The sequence below is a fragment of the Schistocerca gregaria genome, chromosome 7 (assembly GCF_023897955.1).
Source record: "Schistocerca gregaria isolate iqSchGreg1 chromosome 7, iqSchGreg1.2, whole genome shotgun sequence".
NCBI lineage: Eukaryota > Metazoa > Arthropoda > Insecta > Orthoptera > Acrididae > Schistocerca > Schistocerca gregaria.
Window position 1 is genome coordinate 556,225,314 of NC_064926.1, and position 12,705 is coordinate 556,238,018.

Consider the following 12,705-nt stretch of genomic DNA (forward strand, 5'->3'; position numbering starts at 1 on the left):
CAGACTGTAGCGCCTAGAACCGCTCGGCCACCACGGCCGGCCATTGTCGTTCAGTTTAAGTATTTATTGAACAATGATCAAGTAATAATCTGCTGCCATTCGTTCGGTTAGCATTTATTCTTAGGAAGTGATGCCCTTTCTTTCCTTAAGAAAACAGTAGATTACGTGGGTTACTACTGTACCGAAGGGTGTGGGTAGGGTATAAGATGTTACTAAAAGACATATATTGGTATGTGACACAACCCTACCGTCAACAAATATTTCCATTTTTCAGTATTCATTGACATAGCTGCAACTTATGAAAATATGAAAATCACAGCATTGGAAGAATCTTCTTTCCGTCGGTTTACCTCTGAAACTAATCTGTGGAATTGATGATTTGCATTCAGAAAGAAGAATCTATGTTAAATACAATGGAAATGCCATCGGGCCTCCGGTAGTCGAGAATGGTCTCCCTCAGGGAGACATTCTGATACCTCTCCGGTACAGAGTGTATACGCGAGACCTTGAAAAGTGTTTTGCGTCAGGAGTATCCAGCTTACAGATCGTTCATGATGCTTGCCTTTATTAAGATTATTATTCCGTAGCAAAAAAATATGGACCATGCTGTATCAGATCCTAGATTTTGGTTGAAAGAGAATAACCTGGAGGTAAGCACAGAAAAATCATCGATATTTTCACGTGAAGATGAGTTCCACATTGTCCGGATAGTATGAGAGTTGGTGGAATAAATATCCCACTGAGGAGTCCAGTTAAGTTTCCAAGCATGAGAATTGATTCGAGAGTAACATGAAGCCCTCGCATAAATGATATTCCTTGTAAGATAGAACTTACTCTAAAAATAAACAAAGATCCGCCCAAATAGGCCATGAAGGCCCAACGGTACCGACCGGCCGCCGTGTCATCCTCAGCCCGCAGGTGACACTGGATGAGGATATGGAGGGTCGTATGGTCAGCACACCTCTCTCTCAGCCGTATGTCGGTTTACGAGACCGAGGCCGCTACTTCTTAGTGAAGTAGCTCCTCAGTTTGTCTCATGAGGACTGAGTCCACCGCGCTTGTCAACAGCGCTCGGTATACTAGATGGTCACCCATCCAACTGCTAGTCCAGCCCGACAACGCTTAACTTTGGTGATCTGACGGGCGGTGTTACCATTGCGGGGAGGCCGTTGACTCTAAGACAGAAACAAGGATTAATATACCTCGTATAAATGATATTTCTTCTGAGATAGAAACAAGGATGAATGTATTGAGACCAGTCTTCGACTATAGGTGTATATTTTACCATGGGGGCAGGAATTTCGATATCGAAGCAGAACAAACTTCATCATCGCTGTATTCAAATATGCTTTGACCCATGCTATCCAGACCTACAAATGCTCTCTTCGTTGAGGTAGGGGAAGCCCGACTGCGTATCAGAAGGGAAAAACTCGTGAATGAGTTCATTTTAAATCTAAGCCCGCAGACAGGACTTTAATGGCAGAACGAAAAATTTTGAATATTTATCTTGAAATAGAGGGAGCCACTGGCTATGAAATATCTTGAAAGGTGGACCTTGTATGAAAACAAAACACAGAAATACGATATCTTACAGGAATTCCTAGTCCCATTCATCTTCCGAGAAGAAAATTTATTGATCTTCCATAATTTCATGCAATATAAACATCCTCTAAATGTAAAGACTGAAATCAGCATTTTGCTCAGTACTATCTTCCTGACTGCAAAATACTAACGCGAATTCTTTACAGACGAATGGAAAAACTGGTAGATGCAGACCTCGGGGAGGATCAGTTTGGATTCCGTCGAAATGTTGGAACACGTGAGGCAATACTGACCTTACGACTTATCTTAGAAGAAAGATTAAGAAAAGGCAAACCTACGTTTCTAGCATTTGTAGACTTAGAGAAAGCTTTTGACAATGTTGACTGGAATACTCTTTTTCAAATTCTAAAGGTGGCAGGGGTAAAATACAGGGAGCGAAAGGCTATTTATAATTTGTACAGAAACCAGATGGCAGTAATAAGAGTCGAGGGGCATGAAAGGGAAGCAGTGGTTGGGAAAGGAGTGAGACAGGGTTGTAGCCTCTCCCCGATGTTATTCAATCTGTATATTGAGCAAGCAGTAAAGGAAACAAAAGAAAAATTTGGAGTAGGTATTAAAATTCATGGAGACGAAGTAAAAACTTTGAGGTTCGCCGATGACATTGTAATTCTGTCAGAGACGGCAAAGGACTTGGAAGAGCAGTTGAACGGAATGGACAGTGTCTTGAAAGGAGGATATAAGATGAACATTAACAAAAGCAAAACGAGGATAATGGAATGTAGTGAAATTAAATCGGGTGATGCTGAGGGAATTAGATTAGGAAATGAGACACTTAAAGTAGTAAAGGAGTTTTGCTATTTAGGAAGTAAAATAACTGATGATGGTCGAAGCAGAGAGGATATAAAATGTAGACTGGCAATGGCAAGGAAAGCGTTTCTGAAGAAGAGAAATTTGTTAACATCGAATATAGATTTATGTATCAGGAAGTCGTTTCTGAAAGTATTTGTTTGGAGTGTAGCCATGTATGGAAGTGAAACATGGACGATAACTAGTTTGGACAAGAAGAGAATAGAAGCTTTCGAAATGTGGTGCTACAGAAGAATACTGAAGATAAGGTGGATAGATCACGTTACTAATGAGGAGGTATTGAATAGGATTGGGGAGAAGAGAAGTTTGTGGCACAACTTGACTAGAAGAAGGGATCGGTTGGTAGGACATGTTTTGAGGCATCAAGGGGTCACAAATTTAGCATTGGAGGGCAGCGTGGAGGGTAAAAATCGTAGAGGGAGACCGAGAGATGAGTACACTAAGCAGATTCAGAAGGATGTAGGTTGCAGTAGGTACTGGGAGATGAAGCAGCTTGCACAGGATAGAGTAGCATGGAGAGCTGCATCAAACCAGTCTCAGGACTGAAGACAACAACAACAACAACAACATATCTTCCTGAATTAATCGAAGATTTATACGGACAGATAGAAAACCATTGACGGCGACAAAGTAGCGTGTGCAGTATGCAAGTCCGCAGAAAACTGTCAGTCACTATAGTCTCTACCTAACGCAGCGAAAATCTATTACAGGAAGCCATAAATACGGTAGATCTTGCATACGAGGCTGTATGCTGATATTAACCAGTTCTCTAAGTGTAAAAAAAAAAGGGCCTTAAAAACAAAAGGAATAAAAAGTGCGTCGCCTATAATTACAGCTATTACTAAAGAAGTCCTTCCAAACAAACAAGCAAGCAGGAATCAAGTAGTAGACAGCTTAGCAAAGCGAGGAAAGAACTTAGGTGAAATCCTAAATGATAGATTGCCTTCTGAAGAAACGCTGAGCTTAATGGATGAAAAGTCGAGGAATGACTTTGAGAAGCAATGAGATTTGACCGAGATAGCAAAACGAGTACAACATGACCAGTTGCTCGCTAAAAGCGTTATCCACTTGGTTTACTGACTGGAACAGGAATAGACTATTAATAACAACGCATACCACGCAAGCGCTTCAATCAAGGCAAATTCATAACTCAACTGTTCCTTAAAGTAGTCTAGGAACCTCCATTACGTGATTTATGCACTGAAGAAGGACACGTTAATCAACTACCGTTTTGTCTACCAGATACAAGTCACAAAAAAAAACTTTCATCAGCGCATCGGTTAACCCAAAGGATACTCTTGCAGTGTTGTTATCAGCCCAAAAGAGTGCACTAGCAACAAATCTCATGTTCATCCACTAAAATATGTGCAACCTAACTATCTAAAGACACCGTGTACATGATATGTGAATTTCTGTTCTTATTATTATGGTATAATCACTTCGTGAGCAGCTTACAGTGGCGGTATATGCCAATCATTTATTCATACCCTCATGCTTCAGATTCAGAACGCTGTCGGTTGCAATAGTTATTCGGAGCCGGCCGGGGTGGCCGAGCGGCTCTAGGCGCTACCATCTGGAACATCTACATCTACATTTATAATCCACAAGCCACCCAACGGTGTGTGGCGGAGGGTACTTTACGTGCCACTGTCATTACCTGTCTTTCCTGTTCCAGTCTCGTATGGTTCGCGGGAAGAACGACTGTCTGAATGCCTCCGTGCGCGCTCTAATCTCTCTAATTTTACATTCGTGATCTCCTCGGGAGGTATAAGTAGGGGAAAGCAATATATTCGATACCTCATCCAGAAAAGCACCCTCTCGAAACCTGGCGAGCAAGCTACACAGAGATGCAGAGCGCCTCTCTTGCAGAGTTTGCCACTTGAGTTTGTTAAACATCTCCACGGTTACCAAATAACCCTGTGACGAAACGCGCCGCTCTTCGTTGAATGTTCTCTATCTCCTCCGTCAACCCGACGTGGTACGGATCCGACACTGATGAGCAATACTCAGGTATAGGTCGAACGAGTGTTTTGTAAGCCACCTCCTTTCTTGATGGACTACATTTTCTAAGGACTCTCCCAATGAATCTCAACCTGGTACCCGCCTTACCAACAATTAATTTTATATGATCATTCCACTTCAAATCGTTCCGCACGCATACTCCCAGATATTTTACAGAAGTAACTGCTACCAGTGTTTGTTCCGCTATCATATAATCATACAATTAAGGATCCTTCTTTCTATGTATTCGCAATACATTACATTTGTCCATGTTAAGGGTCAGTTGCCACTCCCTGCACCAAGTGCCTATCCGCTGCATATCTTCCTGCATTTCGCTGCAGTTTTATTATGCTGCAACTTCTCTGTATACTACAGCATCAACCGCGAAAAGCCGCATGGAACTTCCGACACTATCTACTAGGTCACCGCGCGACCGCTACGGTCGCAGGTTCGAATTCTGCCTGGGGCAGGTAGGTTTAATTAGTTCTAAGTTCTAGGCGTCTGACGACCTCAGACGTTAAGTCGCATAGTGGTCACAGCCAGCCAGTTATTCGGAGATGAAGATGCTTGCACAGAATAGAGTGGCGAGGAGAGCTGCATCGAAGGAGCTGTCTTCGGACTGAAGATCACAACAACAACAACAATTATTTTTGTAAATAATGATTCACGACGTGTATGATAAAAATCCATTAAGAAATATCTTAAAAAAGAAAAGAACAAAAGTGCTGGAGTTTAAGTTAGTTCATGAAACGTAAAACAACAAATATTACAATCAGATAGACTTAAGGCGGTGGGGAAAAGAGGGAGAGGAACATCACAATTATATAGATAATGAAGAGAGGATAAAGGTGGCATGATAAGCTCAGATACGAACAGAGAATGAGGTGTGCTTGTGTTAGGCTGATGGCCTGTGTTTTACTGGCAGAGAAAACTGAGCACGTGTGATAATTTTTAGGGAGAAGTTATGACAGTGACAAAAGGAACAGTGTTTCAGCTTTGTAATGAATGGAAAGCGGCGCAGCTCTGAAGTGTGCACAGAGTTGGGAATTGAGGCAAAATTCATCAACCGACCACGGCATAACAGCCCGGATAAGTATAATGGACATGATATTTCCGGCCGTGAAGGTCTACATTTTAGTCTCAGAGTTCAGGTCATAGGCATCAGGGAATGAGTTTGGGAACTTTTCTGTTTCATGGACGAGCACGCAGCTACGACATCGACAGCTAGAACGACATTTCAAAATCGATCCTGGCGTGTTTACGTGGACCAACCAGAAGCGGTATTGAGAAACTTGTTTGTGGGGAACGTACACGGAAGCGCCACGCGAATATCGAGACAGATGGACAACGGCTCATCGCGTATTTTGAAATCTGCACCGACCTGTTAGACTGCCGAGGCGGTGGCGACGACGCAGGTGACTCCTCGACTGATTACCTGTGACGTCACATTACGGTGCAGGCAGGAGAGTCCTTCGCGGTGTGCTGTTCGGCGGGCGGGCGGGCACTTGCTGCGGCGTGGCGCGCTATTCGCGGCCGACTGCTGACTGCGGCTATTCGCGGCCGCCGGGCCCTCGAAACGCAGGCGGGAATTCCCTGCCTCCGACCCGTCGTCCTTGACAGCGGAAGCCCCCTCCGCCACCCACCTCCGGCCCGCGGGTTCCAGCCGGCGGCGTCCGTCCACTGCAATTTGCCGGCGCCCAGGCAAGTGTTGGCGCAGTGCTGCCGTGGCGTGTTCAACTTTCCCCCGCCGGAACATTCCTCCGTAACCAGTTTGCCCAGTGATCTCTGGACCACCTGGATTCAGAGCTTTGACTTCCTTCCACTGAACTTCAACTCCAGCGGGACTGTCGGTCGTTTTCTTCCGCTTCGTTCTCCATACTGCAATCAGGCAAAAAGATTAAATTCATCTGTGAGTACCAAATGACCGCTAACAAGGGAACACAAATTTACTTGAAAGTTTCTGATATTCTTCACGGGTTTGCAGCCGGATCATGTCGTCGTCCAGACGGACCAGTTGTCCGCCGTCTTCAGGTGTGTTAAGGCTCGTGCACTGCCTCGCCGGAAACTGAATTTCGTCCATTTTTTCCTATATTGTATTTCAATTCCCTCCGCCCCCCCCCCCCCTCCTCTCACGGAGATGGCGGGATGGCAGCAGCATATTACGCTGCTCTGTAGCCTACACACTTTTTAAAACGTAAGAAAGAAGATAATAAACAATGAAAGCAGGCGCTAAAACGGTGACTGAAATTGTAAAACGGTGGAAAATTGTGGAAATGTAGACTTTCACGGCCGGAAATATCATGTCCATTATAATTATCCGGGCTGTTATGCCGTGGTAAGTTGCTGAATTCTGTGTCGATTCCCAACGTTTCGTCTCCGACTGCGGGAGACATCTTCAGTAGCGAGCCAGTGGGTGTGTAGGACCTTCCATCGAGCTACGGACCCCCTTGAAGATGTCTCCCGCAGTCAGAGACGAAACGTTGGGAATCGACACAGAATTCATCAACCGACCACTGCATAACAGCCCAGATAATTATAATGGACACAAATTGTAGAAAGTTAAAACATAAAGCAAAGGGTTGGAAAGGTAATAAAATACACAGGGAGCAGACAGGGAACATAGTAAACACACAATTAAAAAACATGGCGATAGTCAGGTTTCTGTTTGCAAGAGATATGAGTATGATGTCCGTTCGCAACACTTCAGAGAAGACACACAACACTGGACATTCACTGTAAACATTGTACTAAATTGTCGGCACAAAGATACCACACCATAGCCGAGGGAAGATGTGGGTGGGGACGTGGGCAGATGAGGGTGGAGGGGGAAACAAGGAGGGAGGAGAGGAAAAACGAAAGGAGGGGGGGGGGCGAGGGGCAGAGCAGACACAAGAGGGAATGGGAAAAGGCAGAGGAGGGAAATGCAAAAGGATTCGGGGGAGAGAAGGGGGCAGAGAGAAGGTAGGTGGGGAGAAAAAAGAGGATAGAAGGGTGGGGGGAGAGGGAGCCTAGTAAAAGGACGCAGGAAAGGTGGGGGAGGGTGAGGATCAGTGTTGATAGGAGGAATAAATGGAGGGAGAGAGGACATGATCTGGAGCGGGAGTTGATGGAAGCCACCTTGGGAAAGGAGTTGAAGGGTGCAGCATTCCGGCCACAACGACGGAAACCTTTATACACCACGTACAGAGCACCTCGCGTGCGCAAGATGATGGGCAGCGCCTCCTCACGGCAAGTGAACACGGCGCGCGCCGATGGGAGAAGACGGCAGAAACGATAAAACGATAAATCGTAACGGCACTAGTTGGAAGAATCCAATGATCGAAAAGAAGACCGTTGTTTAAAGTCGGACAAAATCGGATTCCATATCTTACTTAGAGGAAAACCTTTATCCGTGTTAATGATATTACTTGATAATCTAATTTCAACGGATTCTTTAAGAACACATTCCCATTAGCGAGAAGCAGGAGAGATCAATTGTGTCTTGTCATGCATCATCCTGTGTCCTTCGTTAAGGCAGTGTTCCGCCACGCTGGAACTACCGAGTATGCCGATGATGTTCCACACACCGGTCCTGAATAGTTCGAACAGTTTGACCAATATACACTACTGGCCATTAAAATTGCTACACCACGAAGATGACGTGCTACAGACGCGAAATTTAACCGACAGGAAGAAGATGCTGTCATACGCAAATGATTAGCTTTTCAGAGCATTCACACAAGGTTGGCACCGGTGGCGACACCCACAACGTGCTGACATGAGGAAAGTTTCCAATCGATTTCTCATACACAGACAGCAATTGGCCGACGTTGGCTGGTGAAACGTTGTTGTGATGCCTCGTGTAAGGAGGAGAAATGCGTACCATCACGATTCCGACTTTGGTAAAGGTCGGATTGTAGCCTATCGCGATTGCGGTTTATCACATCGCTACATTGCTGCTCGTGTTAGTCGAGATCCAATGACTGTTAGCAGAATATGGAATCGGTGGGGTCAGGAGGGTAATACGGAACGCCGTGTTGTATCCCAACGGCTTCGTATCACTAGCAGTCAAGATGACAGGCATCTTATCCGCATGGCTGTAACGGATCGTGCAGCCACGTCTCGATCCCTCAGTCAACAAATGGTGGCGTTCGCAAGACAACAACCATCTGCACGAACAGTTCGACGACGTTTGCAGTAGCATGGACTATCAGCTCGGACACCATGGCTGCGGTTACTCTTGACACTGCATCACAGACAGGAGCGCCTGCGATGGTGTACTCAACGACGAACCTGGGTTCTGTTTACAGCATCACGATGGTCGCATCCGTGTTTGGCGACATCGCGGTCAACGCACATTGGAAGCGTGTATTCGTCATTGCCATACTGGCGTATCACCAGGCGTGATAGTGTGGGGTGCCATTGGTCACACGTCTCGGTCACCTCTTGTTCGCATTGACGGCACTTTGAACAGTGGAGGTTACATTTCAGATGTGTTACGACCCGTGGCTCTACCCTTCATTCGATCCCTGCGAAAGCCTACATTTCAGCAGAATAATGCACGACTGCATGTTGCAGGTCCTGTATGGGCCTTTCTGGATGCAGAGAATGTTCGACTGCTGCCCTGGCGAGCACATTCTCCAGATCTTCCACTAACTGAAAACGTCTGGTCATTGGTGGCCGAGCAACTGGCTCGTCACATTAGGCCAGTCACTACTCTTGATGATCTGTGGTAGCGTTTTGAAGCTGCATGGGCAGCTGGACCTGCACACGCCATCCAACTCAATGCCCATGCGTATCAACGCCTTTATTACGGCCAGAGGTGGTTGTTCTGGGTACTGATTTCTCATGATCTATGCACCAAAATTGCGTGAAATGTAACCACATGTCAGGTCTAGTATAATATATTTGTCCAATGAATACCCTTTTATCATCTACATTTTTTCTTGGTGTAGTAATTTTAATGGCCAATAGTGTACTCCTCTCCACAGTGACACAGAATTTCATTAATCCCGGGCTTCCTCAAGCCCAAATCATCTTTAATTGAGCCAAGAAAGACTCTAGCCTTGCCCACCGGCGCAAAAACTCTTTTAATACCATATTTTCTTAAAATTGTTGAAATTTTGGATGATATACTTCCCTCAAAGGTAAAATAAGCAACAACTTCAAAAGTATCCTCTATTGGCTGGCGTGACGGACCAAACTGAAGGGCATGGTAATAATTGTTGTTCCGTATATTCATTCTGTTTAAAGGCAATCTTCAAATCATCAAGTTCTTGTTTCAAATGTTCCTCGTCAGAAATGGCATAAGCTCTTTTCACCAGAGTCCTCAAAACACTACGTTGGTGTGGTGGATGACAGTTGGTCTTATGGAGATAGCGGTCAGTAGGTTTCCGATAAACGCAGTGTCCAAAAGCCCCATCGTCCTTCCTTTGAACTAAAACATCAAGAAATGGAAGTTTGCCATTACTTTCAATTTCCACAGTAATTGAATACTAGGATGTAGACAATTAAAATGACCTAAAAAGCGATTCAAAGCACCAATTCCATGTGTCCAAACCATAAAAATGTCATCAACGTATCTTAAAAAACATCTTTACTTGGCCATTAAATCAATATAATGTGCAAGTCGTAAGGTACACTATGGCAATTCCGAGAACATCACAGAAGTAGTTTCACGCGTCTGTTATGGAAGTGATGTCACTGTCCGAACATTCCATCCATAAGACGCCTTCCTGGTCACGTGCTTAGCATTCGCCATTAGGTAGAAGATCGCAGAAGAACCAACGGTTCGAATCCCGTCAAGATTAATTTTTTAATCTATATTTTTTTCATCACTGGTCACATTATTTAGTTTATTTGGGAGGTAACACAGACAAAAAAAGCCACTTGCATTTTCATGAAGTTGTAGTGAATTTCATATGTTACTTGGATATTTAGTATTTTTAATTAAATTTTCAAGGACGAGGGACAAGCTTGGAAAGCCCAAGTCAAACCTTGACAAATAACGATGCAAATGTTATTCAGTAATACGGCAAGCCACAAAGTGCCAGACACAAGAGTAATGTGCAATTACTCGTCAGATGCGCTCCCTATATCGCACGTTGAATACGATACGATATTCCAATTCCTGTGTTATTCTGATTACACTGCAAAGTTCCTTTCGACATGCATGCAAGTCCAAAGGAACTTTGCATCGTAATCAGAATAACACAGGCATTGCAATATCATATTTATCTGCCGGTACCGGGAAAGCGACTTTCAACTACAATGTCTGACCTGTACGGGAGTACATTTCGTAGACGTATGGTTGGCGACGTATGGAAGTTCGGCTCTGGCAGTGAGTCGTACGCGGACAGCCAAACGGTCAGTTCCGCTTCGAGCGGGAAGGTACTTGTTTATTTCACTTGCCGCAGCGTCGCTTGTGTGAAGTTTTCCTCGTTAGTGTTGGTCTGCCTTACTGTCTGTTTATTTACTTGCAGCGGCGTCGGCCGCTCCTCTATGGCTACCATGGTTTCACGTCTATTCCACGAAAAGGTACTGTGAGCTTCACTTTAGATAAAACAACGCGGCATACGCAGCCCGGGTGTCTAGAAATCCACGATTGGCTTGTCGATACCACTCATGTGAACCCTGATCAAGTGCACACCGCTTATTTTGACGCAGACGAGTACGTGTTGAAATGTCCCATTAGAAAAATTATACATGACTGTGCTTAAAGTGACACACAATATTTTTAGCGCAACGCAATCTGACTTTCAATAATCCCTACAAAAGAATGGCCCTGACTAACAATAACCTATACCTTTCATGAATCACTTACATCACAAAAATCTTCGTTACTCGAACTACTGCAATAAAGCGAGCGACACTACTGCCAGCTAAATAAAAGATTCTAACTACAGAAGGTGCTAACTACTGATAGGCATAGTTAGCCAATGAAAGATCTTGATAGAAAACAACAACGTATTTACCTTAATAGTCTTCAAATGTCATAATACATACACAGGGTGAGTCACCTAACATTACCACTGGATATATTTCGTAAACCACATCAAATACTGACGAATACCTTCCACAGACCGAACGTGAGGAGAGGGGCTAGTGTAATTGGTTAATACAAACCATAAACAAATGCACGGAAGTATGTTTTTTAACACAAACCTAGTTTTTTTTTAAATGGAACCCCGTTAGTTTTGTTAGCACATCTGAACATATAAACAAATACGTAATCAGTGCCGTTTGTTGCATTGTAAAATGTTAATTACATCCGGAGATATTGTAACCTAAAGTTGACGCTTGAGTACCACTCCTGTACTGTTCGATTGTGTGTATCGGAGAGCACCGAATTACGTAGAGATCCAAAGGGAACGGTGATGAACCTTGGGTACAGAAGAGACTGGAACAGCACATTACGTCCACATGGTGCTCTGAGCACTATGGGACTTAACATCTATGGTCATCATTCCCCTAGAACTTAGAACTACTTAAACCTAACGAACCTAAGGACAACACACAACACCCAGCCATCACGAGGCAGAGAAAATCCCTGACCCCGCCGGGAATCGAACCCGGGAACCCGGGCGCGGGAAACGAGAACGCTACCGCACGACCACGAGATGCGGGATTTACGTCCACATGCTAACACCTTTTTATTGGTCGTTTTCACTGACGCACATGTACATTACCATGAGGGGTGAGGTACACGTACTCACGTCGTTTCCGTTTTCAATTACGGAGTGGAATAGTGTGTGTCCCGACATGTCAGGCCAATAGATGGCCATCATTTGCTGCACAAAATTGCAGTCTCTGGCGTAATGAATGTCGTACATGCCGCAGTACATCTGGTGGTATGTCGCCGCAGGCTCCCACAATACGTTGTTTCATATCCTCTGGGGTTGTAGGCAGATCACGGTACACATTCTCCTTTAACGTACCCCACAGAAAGAAGTCCAGAGGTGTAAGATCAGGAGAACGGGCTGGCCAATTTATGCGTCCTCCACGTCCTATGAAACGCCCGTCGAACATCCTGTCAAGGGTCTGCCTAGTGTTAATTGTGCAGGTGCACCATCATGCTGATACCACATACGTTGACGCGTTTCCAGTGGAACATTTTCGAGCAACGTTGGCAGATCACTCTGTAGAAACGCGATGTATGTTGCAGCTGTTTATGCCCCTACAGTGAAGTGAGGACCAATGAGGTGGTCACCAATGATTCCGCACCATACATTCACAGTCCACGGTCGCTGTCGCTCTACCTGTCTGAGCCAGCGAGGATTGTCCACGGACCAGTAATGCATGTTCCGTAGATTCACT

The 12,705-nt window shown here is 44.8% G+C and overlaps 1 protein-coding gene across 4 annotated transcripts in view; it reads right to left on the minus strand.

Annotated features, from left to right (window-relative positions):
- LOC126281305 (probable cytochrome P450 6a13) overlaps positions 1 to 6,063 on the minus strand; it is a 117,187-nt gene extending 111,124 nt beyond the window's left edge. The window contains exon 1 of one of the 4 annotated variants that reach the window (XM_049980140.1): positions 5,792 to 6,063. The gene's annotated coding sequence lies outside the window, so the exon portion shown is untranslated. The remainder of the gene's footprint in view (positions 1 to 5,791) is intronic. The other 3 variants (XM_049980139.1, XM_049980138.1, XM_049980137.1) reach the window with 3 other exon arrangements.
- Between the last annotated feature and the right edge of the window lie 6,642 nt (positions 6,064 to 12,705).